The 22,780-nt window shown below is 32.9% G+C and overlaps 1 long non-coding RNA gene across 1 annotated transcript; it reads left to right on the top strand.

Annotated features, from left to right (window-relative positions):
- Nucleotides 1–9,256: 9,256 nt before the first annotated feature.
- LOC133184942 (uncharacterized) lies at nucleotides 9,257–13,643 on the top strand. The gene is made up of 3 exons (XR_009720874.1): nucleotides 9,257–9,344; nucleotides 11,179–11,275; nucleotides 13,071–13,643. It is a non-coding gene; the product is annotated as an uncharacterized LOC133184942 (long non-coding RNA).
- Nucleotides 13,644–22,780: the final 9,137 nt, after the last annotated feature.

Below are 22,780 nucleotides of genomic sequence, written 5' to 3'. Positions count from 1 at the left end.
CTTTGTTTACTAACCGTTAATTCCTACACTGTTACAACACCCATTCTTTGTACAGATCAACAGTGTAAAAAGAGGGATAATAAATTACTGCAATAATCTAATGCAGATGAAGTTATTTTTGTTTGGTCGCTGAAAATTTTCAACCACCTTTGAAAATTGTATTATCTCCTAGAAACCCTCAAAAACTCCATTTATCGACTGTGTAATTTCCTTGATGAAAAAAAAATCGATTACACTCTTTGGAAGGTTAATTAAATTTGATTCTGTGTATGGAGGTGTTAAATATTTACATGCACGCACTTCTCCATTTTTCTCTCTAGGATTCACATTTACTTTTTGGCAGGTAATTTCACATTTTAGCGACTATTCTTTATTGAAATTAATGGTATTTAGTGGATATACTAATGGGAAAAGTGAAGAGAAGAGACAGTAATATATTTAATAAAAACTTGAAAACAAAAAACACAAATACGTGAACAGGACATAAAACGCAGACCCCTGGAAATTCCAGTGGTGGGATCAGGTGCCTATGAAGAGTCAGTATATCCGGTCACATCCGCTGTGAGTTCTATGTATTGACGGAATTTTCCGTAGTCAAATTTAGTTTACAAACAAAGGTCTAACATGTCGGTCAAAATACGACCTAAGGATAAGTTATATTTGCTAAAATGGTTAGTTTACTTACCATAGGAATTTACGAAATGTTGACTTTAAATGAGGTTGTTGAAATCCTGTAACATCAACAAGAGTTACAACAAGATCTTCAAGTGATAATCTGATTTAAGCCCTCATTTTCCTTTCTGAGGAGGAAATTCCTTAAAATCATGTTGTAGTTTTGAAAACTTTTAATACTCCCTATAATGAATTGAATTTAATTACTATACCTATACTGGATTCCTAAGCTACAAAAATCCTAACAAAGATACATTATCTAGTAAATGTTCTATCAAGCCTCTTTCTTTACTCCTCACTAAAATATTAATAGCAGTGAAGGAGAAACTTCAGGAGTAGTGTACAACAGTATATTCGAGAAGTGGTATTAATCAGATATTCATCTTCACAATGTTAACGTTTTGCAACATCGTACCTCTTCACAAACCCTTTACAAAAGTCGCTATTTAAAAGTCGGCCTACTGTTTTATTTGTTCCCGGTCTGGGACTGGAACCAATCAGAACATTTAACCTTTATTGTACGTTAGTTTTGTTTACAAATATGACTTGTTTTTTAAAATGGAAAGCGCTTATATTATGGGATTTATTACTAGTTACCTCAAATAAATTATCGGAGACTAAATTTTAGGAACAATCACAAAAGATATGTTGTGGCTTTGAAAACGATGGATTTGAAAGATATACTAGTATTCTCATTGGTTGGTTTATAATCAATCTTATGTCCTGTGTAATCACAAGCCCAACTTTTAAATAGTGAATTTTGTCAAGGGTATGTGAAAAGGAACGATATTACAAAACCTTGACATTGTGAAGATGATAGATACTGAGATTACCGGATATACTCGCCTATAAGTCGGTCCGCCTCTAAGTCGGTTGTAATATTTGAGGTTATTTTGGAGGGATTTGCAATTGACCCGCATATACAACTTTTGCAAGAACCGGCTGACAATTTCAAGTCAATGTTTTAATGATGTTTTAACCTGGTTTAAGTAATTTTTTTAAGAAATGACGCCAATATTTAATCTTAAATCATTAAAAAAAAATAAGTAACGCACACTTAAGATAAAAAATTAAATTATTGAAATATGTAAATACTTGTACTTCATGCATAATCTTAGAATACAAAAGTGATTTAATATATCTAGACTTTATTCAACGATAATCGTCGGACAGGTTTATAAAATAATAATATTTCCGTTCAAAATATTTTTTTATGACTCGCCTATAAGTCGGAGATAGAGTTTTGGACCAAAATTCAACTCCCAAAAATCCGACTTAAATTCGAGTATATACGGTACTAAAAGAATCTTTTTGAAAATTTGAAATTACAAAATTTTGCCAAAATCAAAAGCTTCAAAACGTATGACCTTTCAACAGTGTATACGAATAACCCCCACTATAAATTAAATTCAGGCTTTTTGACATCGTAGACAACTGCTTTTTCAAAAAAAAAATGGAATTCATAAATTTACATATCTTGTAATTAGTAATCTGCAAATTTAATTTGTTGAAAAACATTCTGATTGTACACGCAAGTACTCGGAAGCTAATATCAAAAAGATGCTTGAGTTTCTGATTGTCAATATCTATGTAGTTTTTGGAGATGAAGTCTTCAAACAATCTGTTGGAATTCCCATGCGCCTAGTTGCACCCTAGTATTAGCACACCTATTTGTGTATGCATATGAAGCAGAATTTATTCGAAAACTTCAGAATGAAAAGAAAACTCTTGCTGTGGCCTATAATTCGACATTTAGATACACTACACTGTCTATCGATGACACCTTATCAATTAACAATTTATTCCTTTTCATTCCTACGTTCGTTCAATATCCTTTGAAGTCGAAGTTAAAGACACCGTAGAGTCTGACATGTTTGTTATAAATTGGATATTTTACTAGAGAAAGACATTAATACCAAATTAACAACAAAACTTTATGACTGATGAGATGACTTAAACTTTTCTATATCATCAATTAACATCCCCTATTCCATTATCACCTGCATATGGAGTTTGTGTTTCCCAGTTGATTCGATACACAGGAGCATAATTTACATACAAAATTCTCGCGAATAAAAAGTGATTTACAGTAGAATAATTTAGGAGACCTAAACACCATATGCAGATGAAAGCGGAATATTACTACATTAATAACCTCAATAAAATGAAGTCATCATATCTGTCATACAATTTAGTTGTTAGTTAGTCCTAATTGTCTATAGTCAGTAAAACATCCAAACATGAAACAGATGTGTCAAACTCTGTCTATAAAAAAAGAAGAGAACTTTCAATTTCAAGAAAGTTTAATGTAATTTAATGTAGACCTTTAAGATTTTTGGCCAGGTAACAGCTTCATGATGATGACCTTTAAAGCTGAACACCATTCGTAAAAGGAAGAAAGTTATCTTTGTCCGCCGTATTAGTCTTCTCAAGACTTTCATTTTTCAACCGCCATATAAGCCTCAGCTTTGTTCAGAGTTCAATGTATTTCGCTTTACGGAGTTTACCTGAACAGACGTCTCTTTCATTTTCATTACGGTAGACGGGTGCGACAAAAATGACATCTGTGTGCCTCCGCCACGACACGAACAATTGGTTATCAAAGATATTCGATATCAGTTGCACTGATCAATGCATTACAAAGTGAAATGAACACAAATGCTTACTCCGTGACATAAGATGTAAAAAAAAGATAATTAAGATATTCATGTACTGCATGCAGCAGCGACCAGGTAAAAGCACGTAAAAGCAGTATGGCACGCGGAGGGGGCATATTGTTTTGATATGTGGGGGTAGGTCACGTGGAGGGGGCACATTAACAATAATGTTGTTAGGCAGCATAATATACTATCATTGCACAATTTATCAGGTTCAATTTGCTTTGCTTTGCCACTAGTATATATACCCTGTACAAGCATCTCTGTTTAGACCACAATTGACCATGGATGCTGCTGCACCAATACCTCCTCGCCCTCTGCTGGGTTTGCTGAATCTCCAAGCATAACTCAAAGAACTCCAGCAAAATCATATGGGCGTGCTGGCGTTACTTATTCGTCGTCAAATAAGATATGAAAGACAAAGAAGACGTTGGTGGGTCAAGCCATGGATTGAGAGGCGCATGTTATTTGGCCAGCATTACACACTGATGACGGAGATAGAGAGAGAATACCAGGGGCACTTTGTGAACTAATAGTCTACATGAGAATGCCGCCAGCCATGTTCTACGAGCTACTTCAGCGCATTACTCCAAGAATCCAGAAAAGTGAACGTTGCAGACAGGCACTAGAACCTGGGCTGTTGCTGGCCTTTCAACTATGTCAACTGAAGGGCGTCGGAAACGGGCGGTATATATACCCCCTCTGGAACGCATGATCGCACGACCGCCGCACGTCCAGTCGCATTGGGGCACGTTCAATCGTTCGATCACCTGATCACTCGCGCGATCCTATCGCATTATCTTACAACACTCTTTCAATGTACAACAGTCGCATATAGACGCAATTAAGATACATCGCAAGAAATAATGCGTTTGCATTTCACAACGGTCGCTTTAGATCGTGTGAATTTCCTACGCATACTTTTTTTCATTTGCGATTATTTCGGCAACATTTTACGATCCAAATCAAAATTTTTCGGTCGCACAAATATTTTGTCGCTTCTGCTCGTGCGCCAATTGTGAAAGGGCCTTAATACAGTATTCTTCTCGACCAATGAAATTTCAAGATTAGGATAGATCTTCAATTCCTTTGGGCGGTATATGAAGCAAGACATCATTAACCAAGAGACTCACGTTGATCAATTCCATGCTAATGGTAAAGCAAAAAAAAAATATCAAATAGCATAAATCTTTCATTCCGAAATTTCATTTTATTCTGTATTTGCTAAATCTTATTGATAGATTGGCTAAAATGTTAAATTTTTGTATCGATATATAGAGTATGGAAAAAAAAACTCTTAAAACTTTTATTCAAAACGTTGTCGTATGGTCATTTTTTTTCATAGAATAACATTAAGCAGTAGCGGTCAAATAAAGTGTATTACCTGAAAATGTTTGAAGATGCAATGCTTATAGTTTGCATAAAAGGAACAAGAACTTGCAAATAACAATTGTGCTATTCATAGAGTGGCCAAAAAGAAGAGAAAATTGCATTGATATATAGAAAGGATTTTATTTTATGATTATATTCAACGATTAGAATGCCGAAATTGTATTCTATTCAAATTTGGAAAATCTAAGCCTTTAATGTATATATCCCTCATTTGTTGGCTATGGTACGCAAACAAAAGAAATCTCTTCGAGTTCCAGCATTCAGCAGTGATTTCAAGTAGGTCAAAGTGCATCTTATTCATATTTAATTTCTTATTTGCTGATCACCAGCTGATAATGTGATTCTGGGATCAAATCAACTGTTTTCTTTCTCATTCATGTTTACAATCATTGTGTTTACAAAGATAAAATAAATATTGATTGTCTTAAGTAGCTTTGAACATCAATGGCTGCAATGTTTAAAGTACGAAACCATATGATTAGTTATTCGGCGTAACGGATTTCTATCTTCCTTAGTGTGCAATAATTATATTTGCCAAGCTTTTAAACCGTCGATGTAAAGACATTAATGGTAAATCTATTACATATCAACCTTTGTATAATAAAAATTATGCAAAGATGCTGATGGAAAGAATGCAAAATTACATAAAGATAGTCCGTAAGATTCCATATATATCTTATAAATTTTCCTTCTTTTTTAAAGTTACAAGTTTATTAAGTACAAGATTATTAAAATTGCAAAATTTAAAATCCGATACCTTCATTGACCAACAAAATACAATACGTCTAAATTCTATAGAACCAAAGAAATCTAAAGCAGGAAGATACAGAAAACTAAGTATATCGTTTCTCTTGCAGGCAAAACCTTTTTGCAATTTTAATGTATACAGATGAGTAAGAAGAAATTTTGAGACGTGGAAATTCTTTTAACTTCTGTGTGCCTCTGGGATGCTGGAATTCAAAATTCGTTTCTGTTTGACCCAGATTTTACAGTTCTTACAACATTTAAATGTTTATGTCAAATATGAGGCAAAGCTTGCCTGAACAAACATTTTCTTTTTGACTTACATGTATATGATGTGTAAACCAGTATAATTTAATTTTGGTTATATTCTAGATCCCCTCACTTCCGTTGCTACGGTTGTTATTGAGCGGCTTAATTTGAACTAATAAAAATCAATGAAATTATAGACCCACAGTCGTTTAATAATTTTAAAATTAAATCATAAGGAATGACTCTAATTCTTGGCCAAGTTATTCGAGTATAACCTCATTGAATTTTATTGCTGAAGTCTCTTTGCAATTGACAATTCGTGTAGTGTTTTATCTAATTTCCATTCAAGATTTGAATGCGCTTGAAAGTAAAAATTATCCTTTCTATTCTCTTTTTCAAGATGAAATCTATATATGTATCTTTTGAATGACTTTCACATTTTTATGCCCCACCATGAATATGACCGGGACATATAGTGTTTGTCATATCCGTCTTCTGTCCTTCTGTCTTTTCGTACTTCTGTCCTTCCATCACTCTGTCCTTCCGTCATACTTTGCGTTTAGCTCAGTTTCAAAGACATATTTATCAAACTCCATATGCTTATACATATTGATAAGAGCTATTCAACTGCTTCAACATTTCTAACCTTGACCTTTAATTTCCTTTGACCTTGAACTTACTTTTCTCAATTTTGTGTTCAACTCAGTTCTAAAGAAACAAATCACGATATATTTATCACACCTCAAACATTTTGGTAAGTGTTATTGACCTGCAACATTTTTTTTACCTTTACATTCTCCTTTTGGCTTTTACCCTTCTCTTTTAGCTTGATCTCACATTTATTAAATTTGCATTTAGCTTAGTTTCAAAATAACTATTCAAGATATTTTTTGTAATGATTTTTATTATTTTTATGCACTGATGCATGATTTGGTGAGAATTAATCAACTGTGTCCAAATTCTTTTTATCTTCACCTTCCCCATGACCCTTGACTTTACTATTTATTGTGTTTAAAACTCAGTTTTTAAGAAACTATTCAAGATATTTTTATCAAACCTCATACAATAATACAAATTTTCATATTGTATTACTAATGAGCTCTGGGCGGGATATTCATTTCCTATGGAAATATTTCTTCATTTTATTTTTTTTCCGCATTTATTTAGAAAACTTTGCAAATCTTAATAATAATATAATGTTTTATTAATTTAAAGGACATTTGTGTGACTGACAAATTGAAACATGTGAGGGTTAACATTCATTTTACGAGGTTTGTCCCAAAAAGTCGTAGACACCTTAAAAAAATTTAGTTTCTCTTTGCTAACAAAACTTTCTTTTCTTGCCATATTAGAAAGCAACATTCAATGAATATGAATTTCAAGTTTTGATAATATTTTCACATTTAATAAGAAAATAATTTAAAAATAAAGAAAGCAAGTAAGTGTACGCCGGCGCGCGACAACAAGCCTAATTTTTGTCTCTTACAACTTTCATGAGCATTCTTTTTGAAAATACTGGCCAGTGCGCGCAACACGTCTTGTGGGATTTCTTGATTTTCCAAACATATTGGCAAACCACACTTAAAATGTAGGGGCATTTTTCACCAATGTCCTTCCTGCTCTTGATCAGATTCAAATTTCAGTCCCTTGAGGTTGCCTTAAATTTAAAGAAGCAAGAAATACACATAGTTTAATGTCGAAGGTGGGCCATAATGTTTAACACCGTCTGATTTTGTCAATCATTATCTTTTTCCCAAGGCTTTGATTGTGAAACTGTCTTTAAATTTCATACCATTTATAACCTACTTCTCTGTTAGTGTTCTAGTGTGTTATGTCATTTCTGTCACAAACCATATTCAAAACAATATTTTCAAATCCCCGTGCGCATGGAAGGTTTGACGACGTCATTTGCAGTAAACTCAATTCAGAGTTCGCTTTGAAAATTACGTTACCATTGATTCCTCTGTCTCTAAAGCTATTTACTTTCAAATTTGACACGCTACGCATTTTATCTGATTTAACTGATATTAACTGGTATTTGATATTTTACAAATTATAAGAGAAGCAAATAGAATTGTAAAAATAACATACGTAAATTATCCCAGATTTTGTTCGTGCGCCGACAGACCATATCGGCCTTCTCATAAATCGTCATTATATTATTACTATGAAAAATATTTATTATAAATTCACAATTTTAAGGGATTTTCAATAAATGTTAGCCATGCAAAATTTAGTTAGTATTGCTTGAAATTTTACAAAGTTATAAACATTGTCTACGACTTTTTAAGACAACCCTCGTACTTTAATACGACTTCAGTTATTATTTTCATCATTTTTGAATACAAAGTTTGTATCGTCTGTCCTTAAGTGATATAGCAGCATTTTAAATTCAGTCATTCAGTTCCTAATATCACAGTAAAAAGTACTTGTAAAGTAAAATCAATGATATTCATCTGAATAGTTTCTAATATGAAGTACCACATAATGGTGCGTTGGAATTGATTATTATGAGTATACGTGTGCATAAAATTTAATCTTTTAGTAGTGCCTCTCTAACGTTTATTTTTTCCATAAGAAATCATTAAGGGAATTCAATATCTGGATGTTAGGCATTCTCATGTTATTGCAAGGGACCGTGCATTTTTATTGAGTTTTTGAGGTACTTTGGAAATATTAATAAGGATGTGTGGATTTCAACACTGTTAAAAAAATAAATTGGAAAACAGCTACTAGATCTCGTATAAGAGAATGCTGAAATTTTGTATTTTTATATGTTTTCTTCTAAGTTTCTTCAGGAAATTTTCACATTCCCTTTCTTTTGAAAAACAGCTGACGAGGAGCTTTTCTTTTGACAACACTCTGCCATTGCACTCTTGGTATTACATAAACTTTTTCGAAAGCGTCAGTCAATATGAATGTGCTTTGCACTGTCTAACGCTGAAATCAGAATGTGTAGGAATACTGTACAACGAAGAGTTCTTCTCTTGTAAACTCTTGAAATGTTATCTGAATGAAAGGTCAATAGACAGGACTCTTGCTGATGTAGGATGGCAATTCTGGTTTCAAAATGACGGTAAGTTTCTGCCTATACATGTATTAACATAAATTGACAGTTCATAATTTAAATGTTTCTCAAATGGAGACATATACATGTAATTTAAAAAATCCCTCAAATTATTAATTTGTGTAATAATCTGAAAGTAATAGTATTGTTTCAAGATATAAATTATGTTTATAAAGGACACGATCTTTACGAAATCTGATTGGGTATGTTATATTTTGAGTTGATTAATCGAATTTATTAACCATGACTCATCATTCAAAATGTAAAAGAGGATTTTTAAAGTTCTTTGTTTTTAAAATTAATAGTAAGTCTTATTTCAATCGTGTAATACATTTTCTGTCAGTGTAACAGGCGGCTGTAGTCTTTCATCAGAATTGCTGCTTGTGATAGGAAGGCTAGAATTAAAGATTTACTCGAAGGTTATGGGCATTTAAAATCATTTTCGTTCTATGCATACAGGTCTAGAGTATGATCCTTTTTTAGTTTGCCCTGATGGCTGGTTTCCTTTTGATCACCATTGTTACTTCTTCAACAAAACCATAAATAACTGGAATAATGCAAAGGTAAAATGTTTATACATCCAATATCTTATATACTTTTTCTAAAAATTCGAATTTCTAATTTGTTACTTAATTAAAATCGCTGTAAATCAAATGGTCATGTTGTGTCTATGATTGGTGAATATTACCCATGAAACCTCCTTGTTAATATGGGCCTACAAGAAGTGATGTTCAAAATTATTGAATTTTCATTCTGTTAATTTTAGTATCCTAACATCTCGCCTATCGAGTTTCGTCGAATTTCACACAATCGAACTCTTCAAAATTATAAATCTTATATTTTACCTTCATGCGTAAAGTAATCTTGAAAAATCTTTAGGCACCTTTTACTTTTAATCATTCCTTTTTGATTTTAAACATTTTTTTCTCTTTCGTCACGAAGCTACCATCATTTGTGATGCAGACATAACAAATCTGACGTCAATTCTTAAAAGGGCCGCTACTCTTATTTCAAAAATAAAACATTATGGAAAGTGCTTTCTGTAATAATGATTTCTAATGTGGGCCAAAATGCTCTCCTGAGGTAAATTAAGGATACAGCGATGATAAACTTTTCTCACTAAATTTTTCGAATAAAATGATCTGTCTTTTCTGATAAAATGCCCTTAAGATCAAGATCTAGTAAATGAAAGGAGCCTACAGATTTTTCAAATTTGAGAACTGAATTCCTTTTATGATGCTTTATAACTATAGTTTGGTCAAATAAGGTGTATCGGGGTATAATTTGTAGGTAAACAAGACGAAAACTCATATTTTAAACTGTCATTTTCAATGAAAAATTAAGAAAGTCAGTCATGAATATGGGAGTTTTTGTCATATCAGACAAATGAAATGTATCCAGATTGCCTACAGTCTCTCAGAAAACAGTAATTTGTATGTTCTTAGCCTCTTCTTTGAAATAATGTAAAATTGAATATAGAAACCGGGATTACTTTTTATACGATTTCAAATTGAACGCCATGAAAATACTTTATCTTCTACATAAGTCTATTAGAGTCGCAAAGTACGGGAAAAAGAAAGTTGAAATTGATTATGACGTCATTATGGATCTAGCACCAAAAAGACATTCTAAAGTCATTTACTAGATCTTGACCTTAAATCGTCTTCAATCTACACCATGTGGAAAAAAAATCCATATTGGTTTGACTTGAATGTAATGATTGTATTGAATGAAATGCTGACGTTAATTTAGACTAACCGTTGAAAGCCCTGTAACATCAACTTATTTGTGAATGTCCTGTCTCTGTTTAAAAGTCGATCGTACTTAGAGCACGCTCAAGCGTACTGAATTCGAATAAGCTGGAAGAAAAACACCAAATACATGCGATAATGGAATATTTCTACACAAATACATATAGGAAGTTCGCGATGAAAAAGTCTATTCTGATGAAATCCCATTTGTTATATAACTAAGTTGTTAGTTGGGCATGAACGTTTTTAATCAGTAAACTATTCAAATGTTAAACAAATGAAAAAGAAAGATTAAAACTAGAATGCTTGCTATTCGAATAATAGGACATGTCATTCCCGGAAGAAAGAAACACAAACTGTTGAACTTGTTCGTTGTGTGAAAAGTTTGTCCAACCATTTCATGGCATTGGTTGCCGTCTTCAAAATGTTAAATGTAAATGGGTCATTTTTCAACGGGGGTCAATTTCTTAAATGTTGTACCTGTAGAAAACTGACCCTATGAGTGAGTCTTTTTTTATAAAAAAAAATTACAGAACATCATATGGAGTTGATAATAGCATAATGCTACATATCAAAACAAATGACCCTATAACAATGTCAAATTTACTTATTAAATATAAGAACTGATGCATTTCAATCATTATAGGAACTCTGTGAACAATATGGAGCTCACCTTGTTGAGATAGATACATATGCAGAAAATGTATGGATCATGGAAGCTTTTCTTCCTTCTTGGAATGACGGTAAGATGCTTTTTTGTATACTTAACCAAATAAAAAAAAATCATATTTCTCTTTTCAAATAAATTTGAACCTCTGCAACTTTTTGTTGAATACCTCTAAGCTACTTAAACAATAATATGAGCCTTTTAACCCCAATTATCAACACCTCACTCTTGTTTTATCGAGCTAAATAAATTAAAAAAGTGATTCGCATGCGTTTTTGTAAACCGGTCTAGATTTTGGTCTTAGACCAATTATATTGTATATAGACGTTGCAATGTTGCTTTTAAACAAGGATGTGCATAATCATGTTGTATCGCAGCTATTCGCAAGACCTACACCATAGATCAAAACAGATTTATACTACAAGAAAACAGATTCCCAGCAATTCTTGCCATCCTTCACATGTATAACGTAACATACCTTTTAACGTAGCAAGACGTGTTTGTACCATTGTCATAGATGTAACCAGAAGGAATAGCTGTCTACATGAATTGAAAGCTTTTTTACTTAGACATAAATATCAAAAAGATTTAATAAATGCCGCTATTGAAAGGGTCAAGTCAATACCAACTACAGATCTCCGGAATTCTACTAGACCAGGGGCCAAGGAAAACAATAAAGAAATCCCTCTTGTCGTTACTCGTAATCCTGGGAACCATAATTTATATAACTCCGTGAAACAGAGTTTCCCTATTCTACAAAAATCCGAAAATCTGAAAGAATAAATTTACCTGAATAGCATCATCTATAGCCGATGCCAACCTCAAAACCTGGGGAAAACCCTTACAAGAGCCATATTTCGTCAAATGAAGATATACGCATAGTAACCAAATGTATGAATTCCCTATATGGTATCTGTCCTTATTTAAAAACAGGAGAGAAATTTACATTTAAACGTGGTAAAACCTTTACCGTTAATGCCAATATACCTTGTAAATTTAGAAATTTGATATACTGCATGATTTTTACTGTATGCAGGGAAAACTACATTGGACAGACTCGTACCAAACTAGGTGACCGCATAAGCTTCCATAAACGATGGTGCATACATGTAACACGGATTGATGGCTAAGAAGTTGTAAAAATAAGGATGTCATATTCATAAAATTCTTCCCGAGAACGTTTCATAATGATACAAACTTATATGGATAATTCCCAATATTGTGGAGTCAAATTGTATTAAACCATTATTGTTGCTCGGAGAATTAGAGTACGAAGTTTTTTTGTTTGTTTGTTTTTTTTTTTTTTTTAGAGATACTTAGGATAACTTTCGATTAATATTTTTCTCGAGAACAGAAAACCCTTCACCATAACAGATTCATAAATAAGAAACTGAATAAATGTAAATTCTAATGTTAATTTGATTGCTTGGATTCAGCCAAACACTTGGCCAATCTTGATAAAAAGTCTATAACATTTTAATGTAGAGACCAATTAGAACATAATTGTTCCAAATATATGCGAAATCCTCATTTTCTGTTTGTACTCTTTCGTTGAATAATAGTTATAGAGGCAAGCGGGGTTAATGACATATTTACATACGGGAAAAATATTTAAAACTTCTCAACAATCGTGACAATTGTGTACGGTTAAAATAAGCTAACTTTATGTCCATGCATGGTATTATAAGTTTATCGTCATCTGAGATATTAACTTAAAAATTGTAAAATCTATAACACAGCAAATCTTCAGAAAATCAGAGGAAATTCAAATATCCATATGGTGCGTCTATTGGTGGTACTGATGTCGGAATTAGGTTGATAGATGAAAAAAAATTCTGGTGAGGGGTCATTTATTTGTTTTTATTTTGTAGTCGACTGCTCCAAATGGTGGAAATGTTGCAATTATTGGATTGGGGCAACGGACATCGATAACGAAGGATTTTTTACTTGGAATCGCCTAACCAATGTAACATTTTCAAACTGGTACAAGAATCAGCCTAATAACTCAAATAAAAGAGAACACTGTGTCGAAATTTGCCGAAATGGATTCTGGAATGATGATAACTGCAATAGGAATGATGCATTCATTTGTGAAAAAGAGTTTTAATTCAATCACAGTTTTTGAAAGTTGGGAAAGTGTCAAAATTGTTTAATTGTAGATGTAAATGGGAGTTATGGATTGCTGCACTTTTAACAATTTTATTGGAACGTTTTAGCAAGAACAAATATTACTTGGAGCTTCAGTTAATTTGTAGCAAGTCTCCTCTTCATATATGTAATTTCGATACTCATTTTGGCGGAATTTCAGAGGTAAAGGCGTAATCCTTTATGTTTCCCTAGTTTGATGTTTTGCAATGATACTATAATGTCTAAATGAACCTGTAATTGTACATCATTGAACAAAGCAAGCATGAACGTTTCATTTCAAATCAATTATTGACAAAAAGTCCATGTGTTGTAAAAATGGTATCCTAAATGCAGTTATATCAAACTTATATAACTTACATGCCTAATGAACTTTTGGAAAATTCATAGAAAATCACATAATTCAAAGTTTCATTTGCATGTTGATACAAATTCTACATTATTGCGCTATTTGGTTTTTGTTTTCCTTACATTTACTTTTCTCTATGTTGTTCTAAGCAATGTAAGAATAAACTGAATTTAAAATTAAACTGACTGAACTTTTATAAACTTTTATTCAGAAGTTGTTTTTCTTAATTTCGGCATGTCACTCATTTAAAAGGCATAACTACAAAGTATATTACGTATGTTTTTTGTATGTTAAATAAACATATCGTGAAGAACTGAAACTCTCTATTAATTAGTATTAATTATCTTCTCGTTTTTATTTAGGAAAGCCTTTACTTAACTCCCAAGTTAGCAATTCATTAAGTTGTCTATGAAAAATATTTAAAAACGTAAAATTAAATTTCATGGCGTAACAGCGTAATTTCTTGGTAAAAAGCGGAAGAATTACGCCAAAAGCGGAAAGGTAGGCAGGTCTGAGACCCTCGGGGACTAAAGTCCATCAGCAGAGGCCTCGACTCAGGGGTCAATGTAATGTAATGTAAACCATATACGGTACCAATTTTGATGCACCAGATGCGCATTTCGACAAATTATGTCTCTTCTGTGATGCTCAAGCAAAAACGTTGGAAATCCTAAATATTTGAATAAAAAAGACTTGGAAAAGAGCTGACAAAAGGTGCCAACGATAGGAGCCAAATACGTCGAAGGATCAGAGCTATGCATGAGGGAAATAATCCTTAATTTTGTAATAAAATTCTAAATTTTACCACAGCAATTAAATATATCGTATATCTAGTAACACACTTGTTGACCTTTTAAGATGAGTTTCCGTATCAATATAAATATTACAAAATATAAGGTCATCTCTGTTTTCTCTTTGTATTGATATATCACATTAAATGACCTCTGGTCTCCTTAATGATGGCCTTTTTAATTCAATTAATTTTTTAATTCAAGTAATGTTGACTGTTGCTATGTTCTATCAGGCTGGGGGGCGTAGTTTCATCATTCAGAAGGTTATTATTTTTTATAAACACTTTTTTTTTTAAATTAAAATGCCTGTCACATGAAACCCTTATTAAATTAGATAATGAAAATGTATCACCTCTTTCCTCACATGATATAAAAAGTACAATCCTTAAAAAGTTCATCGCCAATGTATCCCTTTCAAAATAAGGAAAAGATACACATGAACACGATTGATGTTTTTTTTTTCTTCAGTGTACAATGTGAACATTATAAATTAAAGAGGATACACTTATCAAAAAAATGAAATTATCCGAAGATAAAGACTTTTGTATTTAAAGCATTCACAAGTACACGTACAAGTTATGTTTGTGAACGAGAAAAGTGATGTAAACACGGACTTGTATTTCTAACTTGTAATGTACACGTACACGTTGGTCTGCGTAACCTCTCTAAAGAGTGAATAAAGTAAATAAAGTTGTTAAACTACTTTTTTGAAGAAGATATATTGTCTGATGTACTGTTTATGTTCTCATTAGAACTTCAGTCAATTTTGTTTTAATCTTAATAAACTAGAAAGTTATCGTGTTCTCGTTTCGGAATGTTTTCCAGTCTCTACATGCTTTACCATTGATGATTTCTAGAGGCATTGAAAAGTGTACTACCTATATTTCTGTATAATGTCCAAACAGATCTCACGCTAGCTCAATTTAATTTTGCTCTTCAGTTGCGTTGCAACCAGGCCTTACCTTCGACGAAAAGACTGATCTGTAACAAACAATTTGTCGTCCGTTCATATCCGTTGACCCCTTCCTTTTAATTGAACGGAGTATATAAATAATGGCCTAACAATTTGTTCAAATTTTACGCTACGACAGGTTATATTTGCAGACAAGGTCATCTTCACTACCACAAAACTTTACACGAAATAATTGATAAACCTTAACATCAATTTATTCGTCAGAAGCCTTTCTCTGTTTAGAAGGAAAGCCTGATCCGGTGTATAGACGAATAATGACCCCCATAGAAAAATGACCGGGGGTCATTTTTTGCCATCGAAAAATGACCCCCAGTCATTATTCAACGGCGAAAAATGACCCTCGGTCATTATTCGACGTCAAGAAATGACCCTTTTGCCTGTAGAAAAAGTGTCATCACCCTGAAAATTTACCCTACCTGAAGAAAAATGACCCCCGTAGAATAATGACCCCTTATGGATTTAAGTTGAAATTTTAAGGGGACAAAAACAAATCAATCAATCAAGAGACCTATTGGCCAAAATGCTCACCTGAGCTTAATTGGGAATAAATTGACGATATGTTGATCTCATTACATTATACAATTATTGCTATTTTAAGGACAATGCGACAATTCAGAATCTAAATTAGTAAAAGATTTATCGATCCCAAAGGCGAGGTGAACATTGTTTTTCGATGGTGGAAAATCATCGTACTGACAGAAAAAACAGCAATAATTGTTTTATTATATAATTCAACAAATACATCGATACAAACTGATTAAGCAGACATGTCAAGTTTCTTGTTCACATTTGCTCAAGTCCCAGCCAAACAAAGTGAGAGAATCGGAGTTAACATAAGCATAACCAGTATTTATTTTGCATTTGAAATGTATTTAGGTGCAATGTAGGAAATAAATATTAGGCATAACATCGAAAAGGGAAATGGGGCATTATAAGAAGAAAAATGACAAGTTACCTTAGAAATATCTTTGATGAACCCCTCAAAAAGTTTATTGATGTAAGGAGGACTTCCTTTTACTCTACTGTATCAAAAAGTTCGGGGTAGAGCATCCAGACTTGCAAGGAACACTTTCAAGCAAAAAAAAAAATAATGACAATTTACGTTCTTGAAAATGGGAGGGGGAGGACACCCCACCCCGACCCTGATTTTATGCTCCTGAATGTAATGTGCACCTTGTCCACTCAAGTAGGAGAGTTTTTTTAACCATACTGTATAAAAAGGGGGGGGGGTGGTTACAAAACTTTCAATGAACATATTCAAACTAGAAATTGCTAAAATTTACATTCAGAAAAAGTGGGGAGGGGGCAATCTCTTTGTGCCTAAATATGATGTTCACTTGAGTGGAATTTTGATACAGGTGAAAAAACTTTGCAGAATTGTTCTCAGTCTATTTTTAGTTCAATGTAGGAAAAATAAATCCTTATGTTCACCTGGAAGGTCAATAAAATGGTCTGACTTAATGATAAATTGAAAACATATTAATCTACTTCAATATACACAGTATTGAAATGATTCCATATATTGATTTGACAAATGTATCACTGTTTTAAAATAGAGTAAAAAATATTCCTCTTATATGTATGTATCCTTTTCTCAGACGACCATGTTAACAGACTTGAATTTACATTATACTGCGATTCATTTTTATTACTTTTATATATTTGAAAAGAAAAGAAAATTGAATGCATATTATACGATTGTATATATATTTCAGACATGCAGAAATTTTATGTCCTTTTTATGTTTGTCACGTCTGCTTCACATTTTCGTTCTAATGACTATAGACGATGAAGTCCAACTAACAACTAAATTGTCTGAAAAATAGAATGACTTCAGTCTTTTCCATCATCAACTTTCCTTATTTATGCAGTAATATTTCGCTATCATTTGCATATGATGTTAAGGTTTACCATCTCATTCTATACCAAAGAGCACAATTAATTTTTAAAATCGAGGCAGGCTACTGACAGATAAGCCGATGTTACAGGGGTTTCAATAACCTCGCTTAAAGTCAGCATTTCGTAAATTCAATGGTCGTACCAATGTCCGTGTCAACAATTATAACCCTTAATTGGTCAATTTTTTGGCCTTTGTTTTTATACTAAATTCGACAACGGAATGTTCCGTTTACCTGCTTTTTTCATAGGGCTCACGGCGGATGAGAGGGATGCTTACTCTTTCTAGGCCCCTTATCCCACCTCTGCAATCTTCGGGGGTCCTTTTTATACCCTGTTAACAGAATTGTATTGTTTATGGATATTTTAAATCATTAATGTTCGCTATCTCCACCTTTTATTCCATTGGGAAATGCATCCATAGTATGTTGTTCGCACGAGTTATTTGCGATACATATTCTACATCATTTCCACGATGCGGGTCAATTCCGGGTTCGTCCAGTGTTGGTCAAAAGGACATAAAAAATTAAACATTTAGGTTCAAACCTTGGTATCAATCACCTGTAATAATTTTTGCGTCACTCTTTTGGAAAAGGGGTCAGTTTCCAACGGGGTCAATTTTTTATAGGACACACATATAAAAAAAAAAATGACCCCTAGGGCTCTTTTTTACAAAAAATGAATTTTTTCTACGGCTGGGGGGTCATTTTTTGTCGTTGAAAAATGACCCCCCGGTCATTATTCGATGGGGGTCATTATTCGTCTTTACACCGGCCTTCACTACCGGTCACGGTTCGCTTCGTGTTCGGGAGGCCCGAGTTCGATTCTTGTTAGCATCACCGCATCAACCCTAAGACATAAACATAGGTAGTGACTGTTCATTTGCTATGCGCCAGGCACTAGAAGTGAAAGTCACGGGTCTTTCGGATAAGACTTTAAAACACTAGTCTAGGTTCCGTATCACGGTACGATAAGAACCCTCTATCACTGCTAGCACTAAATGGCCCTGACTGCATAGTATAGGTCTAAATTTAAAGTCCTTCACTGGTGACTTCTTTACATGAGTGAAAAATTCTCGAATAAGACGTAAATCAACATACAATCAATCAATCGGTACATTCAGTGCTTTTATTGATAAAGAAGAGAGAAAATGTTTCAATACTGTTCATGCATTACTACATGTAGTACGGACGAGGGGTGATCAAAAAGTTGGCGAACTATCTCCACAATTCAGATCACAATTAAATTTGGCACACAAATAGTCTTTAACATGTTCAATAAATAGCAGATGATATGTGATGTTTGATCCTTGTTTATGACGTCACAATGTGACATTTGCGTTAAAGGTCATAGGAAACGATTCTTAACACTAGGATTTCACTTTTTAAACCTAAAGCTATATATAAAAGAATGTTAAATTACGAGTAGCAATATTTTTTGGCCTTTGTTCTACTGAAAAATAAAGGTAAAAACTTTTCCACTTGTTACTTTTCTTACCCGCTTATCCTTCTTGATTTTGTGGTTTTATGACGTCACAAGAGCCCACTGATGTAAACGGAGCATTAGACTAATGTATTTCTACCATATTTTATCTAGTTAATTTAAGCTATTTTTTAAATATAAATGTGTCTATGTTTTCGGGTGAGTTATCTGATTTCGTAGTTCAGTCAATTCAGTTTGAGCGAGTCGTTAATAAGGCACGGCAACTCAAAACTGGAGCTTTTTATCGGAGGATGATCCTGATGAATATCCTGTATAAAATTACGCTTAAATTAAGCTACAACTTCGATTACTTACTCTACATCAAACCTTTAGAAACCAAAAAATATTTCCCTGTTTAATACACATATACGACATACCAAGAGGATTTCATCGTCATTCAAAAAAGATATTAAGTCTTTTTTATTCCAAGAAAAATCGCATAATGCAACATAGAATAGAGCAATTTATTAAAAGTGACCTTTTCTGCTTAGAATAAAATTTTGATTAAGCCTATAATATATTCTGTTAAAGAAAGATATATGACACGTATGTGGGGAATATCCCTAACGTGAATCCCCAAAATAAACACTGGGACCATGCAGTGGTATTGAAGTCCATGATAAGCGCAAGCCACTGAAATTGTCAGCGTTTTGAGGTTTCGTTTTCCCCGATCTGAAACACACATATTGCTGTTAAAACGATACAGGAATAGAATCCCTGAGTTTATGACATGATCGTATTCTTCTAATATATATATATATATATATATATATATATATATATATATATATATATATATATATATATATATATATATATATATATATATATATATATATATATATATATATATATATATAAAGAAGAAATGCTAAGCCCAGAGCAAATGAGATTGTTACGATGCCTATACAATTGTACTTTGTGCAGTCACGGTTTGACTCGACAATATCGATTTTTGAAATACTCGGTATGTAGTAGTAAACAGTACAGTCCGTGATCAGTTTGCAAATCCATCCATCATTTGCGAGACTACAATTTTAATATTAATGGTCTTTTTAACAGGTGATAAAACTTCTGAAATTATATCCTTTACAGAAAAAAATCCCCCTTAAATATAATATACACTGGAAATATAAATAGGTTTATATACGATGATAAGTACTGGTCTTTGATAAATATTTTAACAAATTGATGGGAAAGATACCTACCTTTTTTTTTTTTTTTTGGTATTTTATGTATTAAATTTTGCAAAATCAAAAAAAAAAATGTCGATTTCTAATTCATTCAATATCTACATTTGGTAGAATCCTTATTCTTCATAGAAATATTTCCACATGTTAGAGCTGCCTTTTTTTCTTTAATACATAGGTCTACATGTTTAAACGGCGTTTGTTCTAACTCGCATATATACAAGTTTACGTTAAATTTTTGCCAGAGTTGTTTTTAACCCATCTGCAGTGTGTTTAAAAATGACACGATTAAGAACTTTAAAGAACTTTCAATTACAAAAACAAAGAAATAACTAGTGCTAATTGTAACGGAAACCGTTACAGATGTTCCCCAAACGGCTCCCCAATCCCTTATGACGCCCCATTCCCTACAAGCTTCAATAAATTAGACAATACTTTTGTAATATAGATGGACACTTTATTTTTAAGGGTATTTCATTGGAAAACTACTCCGATATAGCCATATGGGTATTAGCCAATCAAATTTCAGCGCATGTGCTTGCACATGTTTTCTACATTTTTCACATTAATTATCTTATAGTGTCTCACAATACATACATTTGTTTTAAATATTAAAGAATTTCATTGAAAAATAAGAGAGATGTAACCCTTTAAGTACTAGCCAATCAAAATTCAGCATACGCGCATGCATGGCCTTGCATTCAATTTTGATAGTATCATAATGTAGGAGATCTATGTGCCTATCCATGTCATAAATTTCATCCTGTTTTGTTGAAAACCAAGGGAGTTATAGACATTTAAAGTTTCAACCAATCAGATTGCAGCACACCTGCATGCGCGTGTTTTCAAGAAATTTCCTATATATCGTGTTGTAGCACCTTATAATATATACTTATATTCTAAATTTCAAAGTATTTTGTCAAAAAACAAGGAAATTATTGATATTTTTGTATCAGCCAATCAGAGAAGAGCGCACGTGCATGCGCGTGAGTTCACGCTAATTTGACCATGTTATCTTGTCTAGACTACTAATATATCTTTATATTTTGAGTTTCAAAGCAATTCATCAAGAAATATAAAAGTTACGGCTTCATCAAGTATATCAGTCATTTCACTCATTGCACGCGCGCGCACGTGCATGCATGTGCGCGCAAAATGACCTTCGTTCCGAACACCTACACAACATGCCTATTAACCCTAAAAAGGTTTCATGTCAATCGGATGAGTGGTTCTATGAGAACACTCCCGGACAAAAAAGTACCGGAGAAGAAAGTAGAAAAAAAGAATAATAATAATAATAATAATAACTAGACTCTTGTTGCCATGGCAACAAAAAAGTCTTCCGTTCTTCTAAATCTGTAAGAATTTGCTTTTTTCTGTGTAAAAAACATACATATCATATTTACTGTGAAAGAAAAAAATAACTGGAAAAAAGTCCTTTCAGTACTTAAGGTACTTTGATTTTCATTATCAATCTTGTATAATACATTTGGCACCTATAAGAGATATACGTATATCATTAGCAATTTAAAAAAAAAATGTTTGCAATCATTTCTAAGACAAACAAACAGGCGAACGAACACCGTACTATCATAAACTTCACTGTGTGTATGTTTTGGCATAATTGTGATGGTGTTATAAAAAAAAATATAATGAATTAAGTTAGTATCACATTAAACGTAAAGTCACTGAGTTTTGTAAAGTTATAATATCAAGATTTGACAACATACCTATAAGACAGATTATTCAATTACAGTAATTCTTCAGCAATCGATTGATTGATTGATTGATTGATTGATTATACGTATGTTGTTTAACGTCCCTCTCCAGAATTTTTCACTCACATGGAGACGCCACCACTCGCCGGTGAAGACTGTAAATTTTTGTCCTATACTTTGGCATTTATCGCAATTGAGCAGTGGGGAATCTTTTTTATGCCAGCATCTTCTGCGACAAGGGACCTCGATTTATACGATCTCATCCAAAGGACCGGTCTCCACGTCCCACAGTCGAAGTTCATAATACCGAGATATTTTATTTTTTATTTTATTCTATTTATTTCACAAGTTTGTTGCAGCAGATTTACTTAAAGATCATACTTCAAGATCATTTCGAACTCAGGCTACTTAATTGCAGTGCATACAGCGTCAAGTGATTTTGATTGACAGGTCAACACACGTGCACTTCGTGTGATACTTTTTAAGCTGAAAAATATACAGGATGTGACCATGACTGACTATGAAATCAGAAAACATCTAATTAAGAATGGGTGTGACCGATAAAGAACTAATTTTTGGTCTGGATCGGGATTAAGAGGGAATCTCTCCTCTCTCTCTCTCTCTCTCTCTCTCTCAGACATGTAAATTGAACATTTCATAATTATAAAATATGAAATTCTGTATACATGTAAATGGTAAGGTTATTCACATGTTCCAGATTTAAATCTAAAACGAATATATAATTCAAATTCAAGACGGGGGGGGGGTGCTTCAAAGGAATTAGATAATTTTATGAATTACAAGGAAAAGTACGGACGTCAGTTGCATGTACACGTATGATTATATATCATTGCATAAAATTGTGTTCATTCAGATATACTTATCCCACATATCAACAGACTTGTACAATTTTTTTATCATGTTTTTTTTTTCAAAAGAAACATATAGCGTACCATTATTTCACACACTCTTTAACTCTTTGAGTATTTCACAAGAATCCAAGAGTCGCCTTTTCACATCTTTTATAATTCCTTGGG

This window comes from Saccostrea echinata, unplaced genomic scaffold, assembly GCF_033153115.1.
Source record: "Saccostrea echinata isolate AGI-Se365-2 ecotype Australia unplaced genomic scaffold, CSIRO_AGI_Sech_v1 ptg000011l, whole genome shotgun sequence".
NCBI lineage: Eukaryota > Metazoa > Mollusca > Bivalvia > Ostreida > Ostreidae > Saccostrea > Saccostrea echinata.
This window is presented reverse-complemented; position numbering and strand designations above follow the sequence as displayed.